This window comes from Schistocerca serialis, chromosome 2, assembly GCF_023864345.2.
Source record: "Schistocerca serialis cubense isolate TAMUIC-IGC-003099 chromosome 2, iqSchSeri2.2, whole genome shotgun sequence".
Taxonomy (NCBI): domain Eukaryota; kingdom Metazoa; phylum Arthropoda; class Insecta; order Orthoptera; family Acrididae; genus Schistocerca; species Schistocerca serialis.
The window spans coordinates 968,560,221-968,577,771 of NC_064639.1; positions in this window are offsets into that span (position 1 = coordinate 968,560,221).

Sequence of the window (17,551 nt, forward strand, 5' to 3'; positions counted from 1 at the left end):
GCTGCTATTCTCCCATGGAGACGATCGTAGAGATGCTGGATGTAGTCCTGTGGAACGGCTTGCCATGCCATTTCCACCTGGCGCCTCAGTTGGACCAGCGTTCGTGCTGGACGTGCAGACCGCGTGAGACGACGCTTCATCCAGTCCCAAACATGCTCAATGGGGGACAGATCCGGAGATCTTGCTGGCCAGGGTAGTTGACTTACACCTTCTAGAGCACGTTGGGTGGCACGGGATACATGCGGACGTGCATTGTCCTGTTGGAACAGCAAGTTCCCTTGCCGGTCTAGGAATGGTAGAACGATGGGTTCGATGACGGTTTGGATGTACCGTGCACTATTCAGTGTCCCCTCGACGATCACCAGTGGTGCACGGCCAGTGCAGGAGATAGCTCCCCACACCATGATGCCGGGTGTTGGCCCTGTGTGCCTCGGTCGTATGCAGTCCTGATTGTGGCGCTCACCTGCACGGCGCCAAACACGCATACGACCATCATTGGCACCAAGGCAGAAGCGACTCTCATCGCTGAAGACGACACGTCTCCATTCGTCCCTCCATTCACGCCTGTCGCGACACCACTGGAGGCGGGCTGCACGATGTTGGGGCGTGAGCGGAAGACGGCCTAACGGTGTGCGGGACCGTAGCCCAGCTTCATGGAGACGGTTGCGAATGGTCCTCGCCGATACCCCAGGAGCAACAGTGTCCCTAATTTGCTGGGAAGTGGCGGTGTGGTCCCCTACGGCACTGCGTAGGATCCTACGGTCTTGGCGTGCATCCGTGCGTCGCTGCGGTCCGGTCCCAGGTCGACGGGCACGTGCACCTTCCGCCGACCACTGGCGACAACATCGATGTACTGTGGAGACCTCACGCCCCACGTGTTGAGCAATTCGGCGGTACGTCCACCCGGCCTCCCGCATGCCCACTATACGCCCTCGCTCAAAGTCCGTCATCTGCACATACGGTTCACGTCCACGCTGTCGCGGGATGCTACCAGTGTTAAAGACTGCGATGGAGCTCCATATGCCACGGCAAACTGGCTGACACTGACGGCGGCGGTGCACAAATGCTGCGCAGCTAGCGCCATTCGACGGCCAACACCGCGGTTCCTGGTGTGTCCGCTGTGCCGTGCGTGTGATCATTGCTTGTACAGCCCTCTCGCAGTGTCCGGAGCAAGTATGGTGGGTCTGACACACCGGTGTCAATGTGTTCTTTTTTCCATTTCCAGGAGTGTATTTTCGGTTTTGCAATCGTCTTTTCACTTCGCAGATGACAAGCTATCGGCTCAGGGCACCGTACAGATGATTCAGCAAAACCATATAATGTAAAAGCAAGGTAAGAACAAAAACTATCATTAGGCCTCGTTTTTTTAGATCGGTTACAACCTAAAATATGTTCACTTTTACAGTTGGCCAATAAAGAGAATCCACTGATGATGGCACATAGGTTATGAAACATGTTTGGGTAACTAAAAAACAGTGTTTTGTGTAAAAGACAGAATCTATATCAAATAATTTTAACTTCAAACACGGAAGAAATACAAGAGGTGCAAACCCAAAAGATTAACATCCTGTGTTTTAAGTTATGGTTGTAATGTTATACAGATATAATCAATTAGTTTTCTTAGTAAACTGCCATGGAATATTGGACAGATTTCTGATAATTGTGTTCTCTGTTAGTATCAAGTTTGTTGGCGTAATTTACTGAAAAGTTTGGGGAAGCCATGTTATTGAGAAGTTACTCACTGTTTCCAGATTGATGACTATTGATTATAATCTTGATCATAGATTCTCATATAACCGTATCTGTTTCAGGAAATTAGTTACACCTGTGTGATGCCGCATTAGTACGGAATCGGAAATGTGTGGTTGTACGCCGACGTCGAGTGTAACTGCTTCACAACCAGGAATGCTTGCGATATTGTATTTAAGCACATTTATTTATTTCTGGTTTAGCCAGCCGCTTTTGCGTATTAATGATTTATTGTGCATCTTCTTAATCAAGTTAAATTTATTTTCTCTTAAAATAAATCAGACCTAACAATTTCTTTTAAACTGGAAGTCACGTTTTTGCTTGGACATGCTCGCAGTGGTCACGCTGATCCCTTCCATCCTCCCGCCCTTCTGTTCCCGACAGGCCAAGAATGTGTGTCGGGTTACGGAAGTTAGAAGGAAGAAGAATCGGTGTTAGACTCATGTTGGCCTCGAAAGGGTGAGTTGGCGAGAGTGCAGTGCAACTAGAGTTGTTAAGGCAACAGTGGGTACGCCACACGAGGGAGTGGCTGGGAATTCTGGCTGATGTGACGGAAGTTGAAGAGACGCCGTCTACGCTACTCATGGTACAGAGCTCAAAGTAACTTCTTGCAGTGAGTTTGCGGGTGAGAGAAAGGAACTCTTTTCGTTAATGGGCTGGAAAAGGCTTAGTTTTCTATTACTGAACTAGTTTCCATGAGAACCTACGATTTACTAAAGATGTTACTGAGAAAGTTTTAGCAATTACCTGAGTTAGAGATACGAAGCCAGTAATTACTGGGCACTAGCCTAATAACGTTGCTCTAAATTTAATAAAACAACTTACTCTCCATGAACCATGGACCTTGCCGTTGGTGGGGAGGCTTGCGTGCCTCAGCGATACAGATGGCCGTACCGTAGGTGCAACCACAACGGAGGGGTATCTGTTGAGAGGCCAGACAAACATGTGGTTCCTGAAGAGGGGCAGCAGCCTTTTCAGTAGTTGCAGGGGCAACTGTCTGGATGATTGACTCATCTGGCCTTGTAACATTAACCAAAACGGCCTTGCTGTGCTGGTACTGCGAACGGCTGAAAGCAAGGGGAAACTACAGCCGTAATTTTTCCCGAGGACATGCAGCTTTACTGTATGATTAAATGAGGATGGCGTCCTCTTGGGTAAAATATTCCGGAGGTAAAATAGTCCCCCATTCGGATCTCCGGGTGGGGACTACTCAGGAGGACGTCGTTATCAGGAGAAAGAAAACTAGCATTTTACGGATCGGAGCGTGGAATGTCAGATCCCTTAATCGGGCAGATAGATTAGAAAATTTAAAAAGGGAAATGGATAGGTTAAAGTTAGATATAGTGGGAATTAGTGAAGTTCGGTGGCAGGAGGAACAAGACTTTTGGTCAGACGAATACAGGGTTATAAATACAAAATCAAATAGAGGTAATGCAGGAGTAGGTTTAATAATGAATAAAAAAATAGGAGTGCGGGTTAGCTACTACAAACAGCATAGTGAACGCATTATTGTGGCCAAGATAGACACAAAGCCCATGCCTACTACAGTAGTACAAGCTTATATGCCAACTAGCTCTGCAGATGATGAAGAAATTGATGAAATGTATGACGAGATAAAAGAAATTATTCAGGTAGTGAAGGGAGACGAAAATGTAATAGTCATTGGTGACTGGAATTCGTCAGTAGGAAAAGGGAGAGAAGGAAACATAGTAGGTGAATATGGATTGGGGGGAAGAAATGAAAGAGGAAGCCACCTTGTAGAATTTTTCACAGAGTATAACTTAATCATAGCTAACACTTGGTTCAAGAATCATAAAAGAAGGTTGTATACCTGGAAGAATCCTGGAGATACTAAAAGGTATCAGATAGATTATATAATGGTAAGACAGAGATTTAGGAACCAGGTTTTAAATTGTAAGACATTTCCAGGGGGAGATATGGATTCTGACCACAATCTCTTGGTTATGAACTGCAGATTGAAACTGAAGAAACTGCAAAAAGGTGGGAATTTAAGGAGATGGGACCTGGATAAACTGAAAGAACGAGAGGTTGTAGAGAGTTTCAGGGAGGGCATAAGGGAACAATTGACAGGAATGGGGGAAAGAAATACAGTAGAAGAAGAATGGGTAGCTCTGAGGGATGAAGTAGTGAAAGCAGCAGACGATCAAGTAGGTAAAAAGACGAGGGCTAATAGAAATCCTTGGGTAACAGAAGAAATATTGAATTTAATTGATGAAAGGAGAAAATATAAAAATGCAGTAAATGAATCAGACCAAAAGGAATACAAACGTCTCAAAAATGAGATCGATAGGAAGTGCAAAATGGCTAAGCTGGGATGGCTAGAGGGCAAATGTAAGGATGTAGAGGCTTGTCTCACTAGGGGTAAGATAGATACTGCCTACAGGATAATTAAAGAGAACTTTGGAGAGAAGAGAACCACTTGTACAAATATCAAGAGCTCAGATGGCAACCCAGTTCTAAGCAAAGAAGGGAAGGCAGAAAGGTGGAAGGAGTATATAGAGGGTTTATACAAGGGCGATGTACTTGAGGACAATATTATGGAAATGGAAGAGGATGTAGATGAAGATGAAATGGGAGATAAGATACTGCGTGAAGAGTTTGACAGAGCACTGAAAGACCTGAGTCGAAACAAGGCCCCGGGAGTAGACAACATTCCATTAGAACGACTAACGGCCTTGGGAGAGCCGGTCCTGACAAAACTCTACCATCTGGTGAGCAAGATGTATGAGACAGGTGAAATATCCTCAGACTTCAAGAAGAATATAATCATTCCAATCCCAAAGAAAGCAGGTGTTGACAGATGTGAAAATTACCGAACTATCAGTTTAATAAGCACAGCTGCAAAATACTAACGCGAATTCTTTACAGACGAATGGAAAAACTGGTAGAAGCGGACCTCGGGGAAGATCAGTTTGGATTCCGTAGAAATGTTGGAACACGTGAGGCAATACTAACCTTACGACTTATCTTAGAAGAAAGATTAAGAAAAGGCAAACCTACGTTTGTAGCATTTGTAGACTTAGAGAAAGCTTTTGACAATGTTGACTGGAATACTCTCTTTCTCATTCTAAAGGTGGCAGGGGTAAAATACAGGGAGCGAAAGGCTATTTACAATTTGTACAGAAACCAGATGGCAGTTATAAGAGTCAAGGGGCATGAAAGGGAAGCAGTGGTTGGGAAGGGAGTGAGACAGGTTTGTAGCCTCTCCCCGATGTTATTCAATCTGTATATTGAGCAAGCAGTAAAGGAAACAAAAGAAAAATTCGGAGTAGGTATTAAAATTCATGGAGAAGAAGTAAAAATTTTGAGGTTCGCCGATGACATTGTAATTCCGTCAGAGACAACAAAGGACTTGGAAGAGCAGTTGAACGGAATGGACAGTGTCTTGAAAGGAGGATATAAGATGAACATCAACAAAAGCAAAACGAGGATAATGGAATGTAGTCAAATTAAATCGGGTGATGCTGAGGGAATTAGATTAGGAAATGAGACACATAAAGTAGTAAAAGAGTTTTGCTATTTGGGGAGTAAGATAACTGACGATGGTCGTAGTAGAGAGGATATAAAATGTAGACTGGCAATGGCAAGGAAACCGTTTCTGAAGAAGAGAAATTTGTTAACATCGAGTATAGATTTAAGTGTCAGGAAGTCGTTTCTGAAAGTATTTGTATGGAGTGTAGCCATGTATGGAAGTGAAACATGGACGATAACTAGTTTGGACAAGAAAAGAATAGAAGATTTTGAAATGTGGTGCTACAGAAGAATGCTGAAGATAAGGTGGGTAGATCACGTAACTAATGAGGAGGTATTGAATGGGATTGGGGAGAAGAGGAGTTTGTGGCACAACTTGACTAGAAGAAGGGATCGGTTGGTAGGACATGTTTTGAGGCATCAAGGGATCACAAATTTAGCATTGGAGGGCAGCGTGGAGGGTAAAAATCGTAGAGGGAGACCAAGAGATGAATATACTAAGCAGATTCAGAAGGATGTAGGTTGCAGTAGGTACTGGGAGATGAAGAAGCTTGCACAGGATAGAGTTGCATGGAGAGCTGCATCAAACCTTTCTCAGGACTGAAGACCACAACAACAACAACTCTTAATTTATACTGACACACCGCTATTAGTAGCTAGTCTTTCCTTTCTGTAAACTGTGTTCAGATATTTTGCGTTGTCACTGCACTACAGCGTGTTCTCTAATAACTGTGCGTAGCGGATGTAAGTTGAATTTCGGTGGAAGGCAACAGAACTACGTGGGTTTCAGTTTGTTATTTTAAGTCATTTTCATGGATGTGCTTGATACATGTTGAGCCTTGATATGAGTTAGGTTCTTTTCTTTTTCTTTTTTTTTTTTTTTTTTAATGCTTGTTCTTTTGTATGTAGCATTTATTTTAGGGAGTACGGTTGTCAATTTATCATGAGTTTAACTGCAAGTTGGGACTGAATTAAAATATCCATATATCCATATCTGGGGTGGGACTGGAAAGAAGCTAACAACTACAGGTGCTTCATAGTTGGATAAGAAATGTAAACTTCCGTTTTGGCCAATGCTAATATTGTTTATTTTTCAGGTGGCCAGAGTTATTTTCGTACCTAACCTTTAACGGAGTGGCCAGTATGTAACGTAAGTACTGACGTACCCTGTGGATACACCCTCCGTCTAAGTAGCTACCAGTATTACTATGTTACCGTATTTAAACAAATTGTTTTGCTCTGTTCCTTGGCATATAGGCTTTGTTTTTTAAAAATGTTTGTTAACAAACGGAATGTTTTTAATTAGTAAATGTTCAGAGTTGTCAGTCTGCACTTCAGTAACCCAGACCACGTTGTACTACACCCTGTGATACAGTGGTCAACGGCAATGTAACTAATGTTATGTATGGACAATTAAATTACATTCTAACTCTACGCCTTGCAGATAGGCCTTACCCCACAATAAGTAGGATGTCAGTAGTTTTATGGCGGGCTGCTTCTTCATCTGTGGCACTACCTATGCGTGAATATATAATTTTGAAATTTACATATTCCATGTGATTAAAAACGATTCAGATTAATATGTTGCTAACCTTTACCTTTAGTCTCACAAACAATTATTGTAACAGAGCTGTCATTGTAATTACACAGCAAATGAACACAAAAATTAACGCATCTGACTAACTGATAAAACTGCTTGAAAATTCACAAAATAGCAGTTTACTAAAACCTTTTACTGCTATTGAGGCTCAGAACTGATACTGATGTTTTCACAAAAACGTTGACAATCACTGTGCCTTACAGTGGGCGTGAATTTTGATGGTGATTAAATTCATTGACATACCCATGTGCACGGAGCGGTTCGTCTATTCTGCAACCTGTTGCTATTAGGAATATTGATGTGGCCGGCCACTGTGGCCGGTTCTAGGCGCTTCAGTCTGGAACCGCGCGACCACTACGGTCGCATGTTCGAATCCTGCCTCGACCATGGAGGTGTGTGATGTTCTTAGGTTAGTTAGGTTTAAGTAGTTCTATGTTCTAGGGGACAGATAAGCTCAGATGATAAGTCCCATAGTGCTCAGAGCCATTTTTGAATATTGATGTGATTGTCCGAAACCAAATCTGAATTTCTATACTTGCGATGTGCAATGCAAGACGGTATCTTATCAATGTTCACAAAATGCTTCTCAGTACAAGCTTTCGATATGCAGTGCGAGTGTATAAAGAATCATGAAAGTAAAAATGAAAATAGGGAGCTAATATTAACGAATTAATGAGAACAAAGATTCCAAGTTTAATTATTCTTCATTGAGCCATAACAACAATACACGTTTTTCATAAATTTCTCACACCTAGATACATTATCAATTTTTTTCTTAATAGCGTACTTGTGTACAATTGCTTTCCTTGACACTTGTCTCAACTATAAGACAAAACCACAGGTTGTATTATAAAATTTTTGCTGGAAACATCAGCCATACGTAATGTTCTAACAATAAGAAACTACACAGTTACAACTATAAAAAAATTGGATCACCTTAAAAGTTTTTTTTTGTCATTTTACCATTAATAACCAGTCTCAGGACTGAAGACCACAACAACATAACCACAGTATCTTTTCTCATAACATATTTGATGAGCTCGGCATAATAAAACGAATAACTTCAGTAAATGGCTGTGATGAAGTATTAATTGATAACCTAACGGAAAAACGAGAAGACAATAATAAACCACCTTCCACAAATGAAATGAAAAAGAAACCCACAGCTTGCATACCTTTCATTGGCAAACTCTCCTCCAAAATAGCAAAGATTCTCAGTCCACACGACATTAACATTGCCTTTACAACGAACAACGAACTGCAACACACACTGAGCCACAATATATACACACAGACGGATATACTTGTATACTTACAATCAGTCATCTACAAAGTAGTACGTAATACCTGCATATCCCTCTATATAGTCCAAACTGGGAGAGACTTCCAAACAAGATATAATGAACACATAAATGCTTACCACACTAACATCTGCCACCCACATAAAAGAAACAGGTCACCCATTAAAGGATATTGCGAATGATCTTCATATATTACGTAAAAGGAATAAGGGACACCAAATGGACTTATATGCAGAACTGTAAATCTTCATTCATGGCACAGCACATGGAGATGTATTATTAAATGATAAGCTTGAAAGTAATAATGTCAACTTCTTCAAAAACTTCTCCAACATTAAATGTTTATTTCATTGACATAATAGTTTTCATTAAGTATCCATGTAACGTTCTCCATATTGCCAATACATCTAGATAAGAGTCCTCATCTCCACTACAGGTATATATTACTGTATTTGAAATTGTAGGTAGTTTATCTTAGATTTTAAAACTCTGTGTAAAGATGTAAACAGATAAGTAAATATATTAATATATTACCTAATCCTGCTATTCACATAATGTACACACTGTAACAGATTTATCCTTCCACACAGGTTTATTTTTCGATTCTTAACCACACTGACACACACAGCTAATGTGCATAACCTATCAGCTGATATATAAGTAGCTATATAATGCACCTGATGATGACAGCATGCTGCCGAAAAGCATTGTGCTAATAAAATATTAGTAAAAAGTGACTGCAGTAGTTTAAATTATTCCACATAATCTTATATTACAGTCACAGACCTCAAACAACATTCATATAACATGGATAAATTTAAATATTACAAAATCCCTTTTAAATAATGCTGCTTCGACTGTACGACAGGCCAGCTTCCATACTTTTCAAACCGAGTACACAGCCAAACTGTCCAACACACACTGCTACTGTTCTTCAAAAGAAACAACAACCTCTCTGGTCTCTTACAAAGAATATGATACTACAGAGATTGAGTACATTTATCAAATTCGTAACTTCATTCACATTTATGGGCTCGCCAAGACCATCTCGTTCACTTAACACCACCGTCCAGCCACCTCCCTTTTCAAGGTGGTCATTTTATAACGAGGCTAGTGACATTTACAATTATTGGTTTTTAGAGGGAAAGTATTAATGGCTGACGAAAGCGATCAGCCGGCCTGTGTGGCCGAGCGGTTCTAGGCGCTTCAGTCTGGAACCGCGCGACCACTACGGTCGCAGGTTCGAATCCTGCCTCTGGCATGGATCGTGGAGCGATTTGTAGCTATCGGAGTCGAGGATTCGGCCGACAGCCTTCGTCGGGTTCAGAACTCTTGCGCCCTCTGGAGCGAAAGTGTTGTATTCCGCTGTGTTCTACAAAAGTATGGAGAATGACGGTCCGTGTTCAATTCAGTTCTTTCCAGTTGTACGGAAAACCGAGAGACTACATAAGTGCATGCCCGTGCGCTGGGGTGATTTCAGGTTGAACCACTACGACATTCTAGGTGTGTTGCCGTTTAGAGAATGTGAAGGCGCTCAAACAGGCAGAGACCTCATATGATGATGTGGAGCCAAGCAGGTGGCTGGACGGTGGTGTTAAGAGAACGAGACGGTCTTGACGCTTACGTAGAAATTTGGGAGTGGTGCCTATTGACTCTGAACTATATCCTTGTTTCGTTATGGAGATTATCTGAATTTTCCAGTAGTAAACTGTAAGCGGCGCCTGAATGTTAGCGGTTTGCATATTACACTCCAGTGGTCGTCGGAACTGAATTTTTCCTGAAACTGGCTAGACAGCTGTGGAGGTTTTAACTATTGACTTTGGCGTTATGAGAAGTTTAGCCCTGTCTCGCGTGTCAAGGCGAGGCTAGCGACTCTCATTCAGACTGACTTTACATGGGTAGCAGTGCTGAGAATCAATTTGGGTCGGCCAATATACGTTTCCGATAAAATCAGTCGAACAGCAAGTTGCGTGATTTGTTCCGCTAGCGCCGCATCGACAGCAGCGCATGGGTTCCAGCCGTGTGCGATTTCGCGTGATGCCACGGAAGCTTCGGGGCAAGGATGAAACGATCATTTCACATGTTCCTTACCGTGACCACAGCGCTCTGCAACGCCAGTTGTCGGCTGTAGCTGGCGTATAAGCCACACATTTTGTTTACGCAAATGGGCGCGCTCAAAATTACAACGTTGTCTCTATCAAAATGAGGCTTTCCTATCCTGCCCATATGCTAGCCGTGTTTCCCTACCTGTATTAAACATAAAACTTTCAATGTGGATCGGCTGGTCACGGCGGAGGCTCGAGTCCTCCCTCGGGAATGGGTGTGTGTGTTTGTCATTAGGATAATTTAGGTTAAGTGGTGTGTAAGCTTAGGGACTGATGACCTTAGCAGTTAAGTCCCATAAGATTTCACACACATTTGAACTTTTTTTTTCAATGTGGATCAACACGATACAATGCGAAATGAAAAGTTCCATTATAAACAGTGTGATACAAATTTTCTAGCTCTTTACTAAAAATTATGGGGATTCCTGCTACGTCACTGCTTCTACACAACAGCACAATTTTTAGAAAAGTATGGAATACTACAGGCATAAGTATAAAAGTCCCAAATTTCCTGTTGCAAGTAGTTCAACCTGTCTTGTAGGTAATTCCAAAAAAATATTTTATTTACTGCAATATTACTCAAATGGCGCCCAGACGCTCAGGGTAAATTAGTGGAAGGACCGGACCGGGTTTCGGGTAATCATCGTTCAGCATTTGTGAAACAAATTACAAATTTTACAATAGACTAACTTTCTGAATACACCCAACGGCTACTTACTGCTGCTTAATAAATTTAAAGTAGACTGAATACAAAAAAATTCTTTTAGAGGACATGCCCATAGCACACTTAAATAAAATCTGAACAAGAAATAAAGGAATTTACTCTAATTTTGAGTTTACATATTCAGGAAAAAAGGAAAAACACTATCAATGCCAACATGCGGCGTAATTGTTCCTATAAAGAGGACCAGCTGGCCTTCTAGAATCTCATTTCACAACTCAAATTCACATACAGGATTCCGATTAACATGGAACCAAGAGCATGACGGGTAATAACGACAATTACTTATAAACGTTGCCGTTAACACATGTCTAACAGCCCCATTAATTAAGGAAACTTGAACAGCGAGAGAAAATGAAACCTTAAAGAATTTAACAAATTAAAAAAACGGTCAATCACGACTTTTCAATAATTTAAACCTCTCATAAAGGTCACAGTTCGTAGTAATAGACGGAAAGTCATCGAGTAAAACAGAAGTAATATCCGGCATTCGCCGAGGAAGTGTTATAGGCCCTCTATTGTTCCTGATCTATATTAACGACATACGAGACAATCTGAGTAGCCGTCTTAGATTGTTTGCAGATGATGCTGTCATTTACCGTCTTGTAAAGTCATCAGATGATCAAAACGATTTATATAAGATATCTGTATGGTGTGAAAAGTGGCAATTGAAACTGAATAAGGGAAAGTGCGAAGTTATTCAGATGAGTACTAAAAGAAATCAGCTAAATTTCGATTACACGATAAGTCACACAAATCTGAAGGCTGTAAATTCAACTTAGGGATTACAATTACAAATAACCTAAATTGAACGATCACATAGATAATATTGTGGATAGAGCAAACCAAAGACTGCGATTCATTGGCAGAACACTTAGAAGGTGCAAGAGGTCTACTAAAGAAACTGCTTACACCACACATGTCCGCCCTTTTCTGGAGTATTGCTGTGCGGTGTGGGATCTGCATCAGGTGGGACTGACGGATGACACCGAAACAGTACAAAGAAGGGCGGCTCCTTTTGTATTATCGCGAAATAGGGGAGATAGTGTCACAGACATGATACGTGAATTGGAGTGGCAATCATTAAAACAAAGGTGTTTTTCGTTGCGACGGGATCTTCTCATGAAATTTTAATCAGCCGTTTACTCCTCCGATTGAGAAAACATTGTGTTGGCACCCACCTACATAGGGAGAAATGATCATCACGATAAAATAAGAGAAATCAGGGCTCGCACAGAAAAATTTAAGTGCTCGTTTTTCCCGCGTACCGTTCGAGAGTGGAACGGTAGAGAGACAGCATGAAGGTGGTTCATTGAACCCTCTGACAGGCACTTTATTGTGAATAGCAGAGTAATGACGTAGTTGTAGATGTAGGTGTAGACAACCTGAGAAACTGCCGTCTAGTGCGCTGCAAAACATTAACACACCAGAGTGGAAACTCTTTAACTCAAATTAAAACACGAAATAGGATAATATCTCTTTTAAAAAAGAAAATAAAACAAAAGAAATGGGGTTATCTAACTTAATTCTCAGCGGCGTGAGGTGATGCAGGAGACGGCAGCTGCGGCGAAGATGATCTACGCAGACGGTCGGTCCACAAGAGAACTACGAGGCCAACAGGTTCGGTGTCCTCTTCGTGTGTCAACAACAACCGTAACACTGGAACAGACTAAGGGAGTGGCTAACTTGCAGAACCACTAGCCCCTTTCACAGTCTCCCGTAATTGGATGTTCAATCATGGGCAGATTCCCTTAGCACGAACCATCGCCACAAAAGTGGACAGTTTTCCACAAAAGGACTTACCCTTCATTTATACATTTTAAACATTTTTACCCTGTGCTGAGCGCAAGAACCAACGATTCAATTACTAGAAAAGCATCTGAGGCATTGCAGCTCCTTGATTCTGCTCAGCATTGGGAGGCAACATACCGGGACAGGAAACAAACCTAGATACTACCAATACCGCCTTCTCCTTGTAACGCTACCGCCCTGGTCGGACGTACGTTAGCTCTATAAAGCCTGTACTGTAATAAGTTCACGGGCTTCACCTTATAAACAAGGATTTTAGTACGTAAGTTGACCGCGTGTGCCTAATAGAAGCAAGATCGGATTTATACTCAGTCAATTACTACAGTGATGCAGTCAAGCAAATGTAAAGTATAATTACTCTTTCGCATGGACAAGAAGTACACACAGTAGATGTCACCTATAATTAATAATTCGGTCGCCAGCCTACTTAGGCAATGAGTAAGTTTTTCCTTGTACAAGTGGGTGCATGTACAAGCATAGTAAAACGTAGTAATGATGCGTTATATGGCAAAGTTTGGAACCAGAAAAATCCACTGAACTAAAGTTTTCTCTTTTTGTACTACTTTGGATGAACTACATTTACACAACACCACACAGCAATGATTACTACGAACTACATTTTGTATATTGATCAGACTGAAATCGGGCATAGACTGCCCTAGCATTAGCAATCTCGAAAGTATACACACTATATCACTATTAATGATGGAAGAACACTAATACACTTAGGATTAATATAGAATTTAGCTTTACTGGTCAAATCTGATCAACACATTTCAAGGTTTGAAAGAATGGACAAGAGGGGGGGGGGGGCCCTGAAACTGTTATGGTCGTTATACTGAAACTATGAAGTACTAAAGGCAAATTTACACTCAAATTTAGCAATCTATGGATAACTACTCTTTTGTCTTACTTCTGAATAATTTAACTGTCATTATTTCTGTCTCAAATTAATTAAATAACATCGCTAACTCAATTCAAAAAAAGCTCTCTTCCAATTTAGTCATGCTTTTGTTCTTTACCAACATTTGCAATAACACACAGCACTTTAGATTCCTTTATGGCATAGATTAATCTGATGATGATTTTCATTAATACTAACATTAAACTTTCAGTTCAGGATACTCGGGTTGCACAATACGAGGTAAGGATCCTGTCTAGGTCAGTGATCAGGATAAGTCATGGCTGAAGCAATTCTGGTAAAAGTCACGTTATTATTGAACAGTTAGAAACATTTTCGACACTGGTCCACACAGATACACTTCTAAAAATGAAATAAATGTTTGACCTGTGCAAGTCGGTGCGGCGGATGGCGGGCAGCGAGATAGCGAGAAGCACGGCACACATACAAGCACGGCTAAGGCTCACACAACATCGGCACTTTCCATCTTCTTAGCGTCGTAATCTTTCCAATTTTGTGCCTCAGAATATAGCCGTGCCAAGTAGTCGTCGGAATCGGTTCATCCGAGGCTCAATGGGATCCACTTGTCCTGGGTAGCCTCCTCGGTACAGTACGTGTACTTCCGACTGTTGCTCGCCTCCGACTGTTATACTGTACCTGTTGTGCCGAACCGCACCAGTGTGCCTTTTCCCGCCTCGCCTGCTTCCACCTTTTCCCGCTCCCCTACAGGTAGGGTATTCACCACAGGTTTTCTACTACACATATCCTAATGCATTACCTACGTATGGACCAAGTGTATAAATTACAATTTTCACATCTTACAATAGTATTTAACATTAAATACACTTTCCTTAGATTACCACATTATTTGAAATCTAACATAAATAATAATATTCGTTTCAAAAGTTGCTCACAGTTTCTTTAACATGACACGAAAAGAATCGAAAAAGAAATTCAACACATTGCTTATATTAATTTATCTAAATTCATAAAGAAAAAAAAATTATTATATGTACAGTTGTCGTTACATCCTGACTTAGCCCATCTAACGTGCTTAACCAGCTCCAAGCTCACTGGGGCGATGGACAGCACAGTAATCCTACAATCCAAACGCCACGGCACGTAATGAATCGGAGTATCCAAAACACCAGACTCTCCGTACATTGACGACAGGAGTGGCAGAGCGGTTCTAGGCGCTACAGTCTGGAACCGCGCAACCGCTACGATCGCAGGTTCGAATCCTGCCTCGGGCATGGGTTTATGTGATATCCTTAGGTTAGTTAGGTTTAAGTAGTTCTACGTTCTAGGGGACTAATGACCTCAGAAGTTAAGTCCCATGGTGCTCAGAGCCACTTGAGTCTCCGTACATTAGTTCCTACGAACTGAATCCCCAAATGAGACGAAAATGACTTGAATATAGAAATGAGAAATTTGGGCGCTCTCGGCCGTGGTGGCCGAGCGGTTCTAGGCGCTTCAGTCCGGAACCACGGGACTGCTACGGTCGCAGGTTCGAATCCTGCCTCAGGCATGGATGTGTGTGATGTCCTTAGGTTAGTTAGGTTTAAGTAGTTCTAAGTTCTAGAGGACTGACGACCTCAGATGTTAAGTCCCATAGTGCTCAGAGCCATTTGAACCATTTTGGGCGCTCTAGTATCACAGAGGGCCAAGATCACCTGCAATAATGCGCACTCGGGAATAATGTCGGAGAACTGCTGTGTCAGCAGGCCTCGAACCAAGCACTAACGGCCAACGTGACCAAACCAGGGCCCCACCCAGCGAATCACTCCAAGCCTGGCTGAGTCCGACTTGTTGACGCGAACCACACTGAGGCTAGCGGTGGCATGGCCACGCCCCCTAGTCGGAGAGTGCTCTCTGTGGCGAGGAATCTCTACTTGTCTGGTGCGCACGGCGGGACATTTGAAAGAAGGAAGCCGCCGCGGCTCCATGACTGTTAAATTTTTTGTGCCTTATGTAAGGGTAACTGTGTAGTGCACATATCCGTACACAGTAATCATGAATTAATGATTTATCCCCAAATGTGAAAAGATCTTTGAGTAAGTAAATAAATAAAAAAAAAATTGAAATGCGAGCGTATCAGGCAATGACAAAGAGCACTGAGCAACGTGGCGCAATGGTTAGCCCACAGGACTCTCATTCGGAGGGACGGTGGTTCAAATCCTTGTCTGACTATCCAGATTTAGGTTTTCCGTGATTTCTCTAAACCGTGATTTCTCAAATCCCTGAATGGCTCCTCTGAAATGGGCGCGGCCGATTTCCTTCCCCATCCTTTCCCAATTCGAGTTTATACTCTGTCTCTAATGACCTCATTGTCCATGGGTAGCTAAAATCTACCGCCCCCCCCCCCCCCCCCCCACCTTTTCGTTTTTGACATAGAAAACAATCTTGCAGTCCATTTGCCCATGTTCTCTGGCACAGTCGCAAAATCGAACAAACTCAGTTATGAATAGAGAGTGATTCCTATTAACGTTCAAAAAACCCGCGAAGTGTTGCAGATGACTTTGAGACAAGGAGTTTAATATAAGACACATGGGGCCGCAAATGAGAAATATCCGTTGAATGGAGGACAAATGTTGAGCATGACTTTGTAAGGTGTCAGGCAAATCCAACACCTTCCATGAAAACCCTGACATGATAAGCAAATCCAGTAGTATGTCACATAGCTCCGAATAAATCGTGACATTAAATTAACCAAAGTAATATGAGTAACGAGTGAGCAAATGGAATACCACAGACTAACACAAGAATGCCTAAATGCATATCATACCTTCCCACTGTGGGACAGACGCAGATCCGAGGGGAGAAACGAGAACAGAAGCCGAGAGCAGAACCGTGTTAAGCTGGAAGGCCCTACGAAAAGGGACGGACGGACACCCACGTCGCCAGCTAACCGCTAGGACCACACCACCCGCAAGTTTTAGCGTGAGACTTTTTCGCGTCTCTGTTACGTCAAGACCACCCCCCAGCCAATGTTAAAGGCTAGAGCCCTCCAGAAGAACAGTATAGATCTTCCGATAACACAAAAAGGGCTACACCACCCGCAATTTTTAGCGTGAGACTTTTTCGCGTCTCTGTTACGTTAGGACCACCCCCCAGTCCATGTTAAAAGATAGAGCCTCCAAAAGAGCAGTATAGATGTTACGATAACACTAAAGGACCACACCAGCTGCAAGTTTTAGCGTGAGACTTTTTCGCGTCTCTGTTACTTTAAAAACATTGTCCCACCACAAAAAGTATAACGTTTCTCATTGGATAGATATAATTTTTGCAGGCGGAGCTTAAGGTTAACATTGAGACCCTGATTGGTCAGATGAAAACGCAGCCAGATAGTTTTTTTTTTTAAAACCAACTTCGGTAAATTGTAGTAAAGAGAAGTTAGGTGAAAGTTCCTTCTGAGACAGCGAGGTGAGCGGAGCTGTGCTGTCCGCCGCCCCCTGACGAACATCGACAAGGTAATGAACGCACGCGATGCCGCATTTTTGAGCGCATAAGGCTTCACTCAGAACTGCAGAAGTCTCATCTGTTACATCCCCTTTTTGCGTAATACTAGTGTCGATCGTCAATTAAAGCTCATGGTGTTCACATTTGCCACTTGAAGTAAAAATCTGAAATGCGATGATTTTTCTGTTATATAGTTATTGAGAAGCCACATCAGCCACTGTAATTTGCGACAAGTTAGATAAGTAATTAAAGATAATTGAGGGTCACTGTAGACCATTTTGATAGTTCTCTCTCTTGTGAAACTTAATTTAAACCTAGATTATAGATGTGATACGGCATAGGTCACCCTTCAATCCATTGTAGAACTTGGAAACCCATTCAGGGAATATTGGTTCACATTTTTGTTGAACGCAG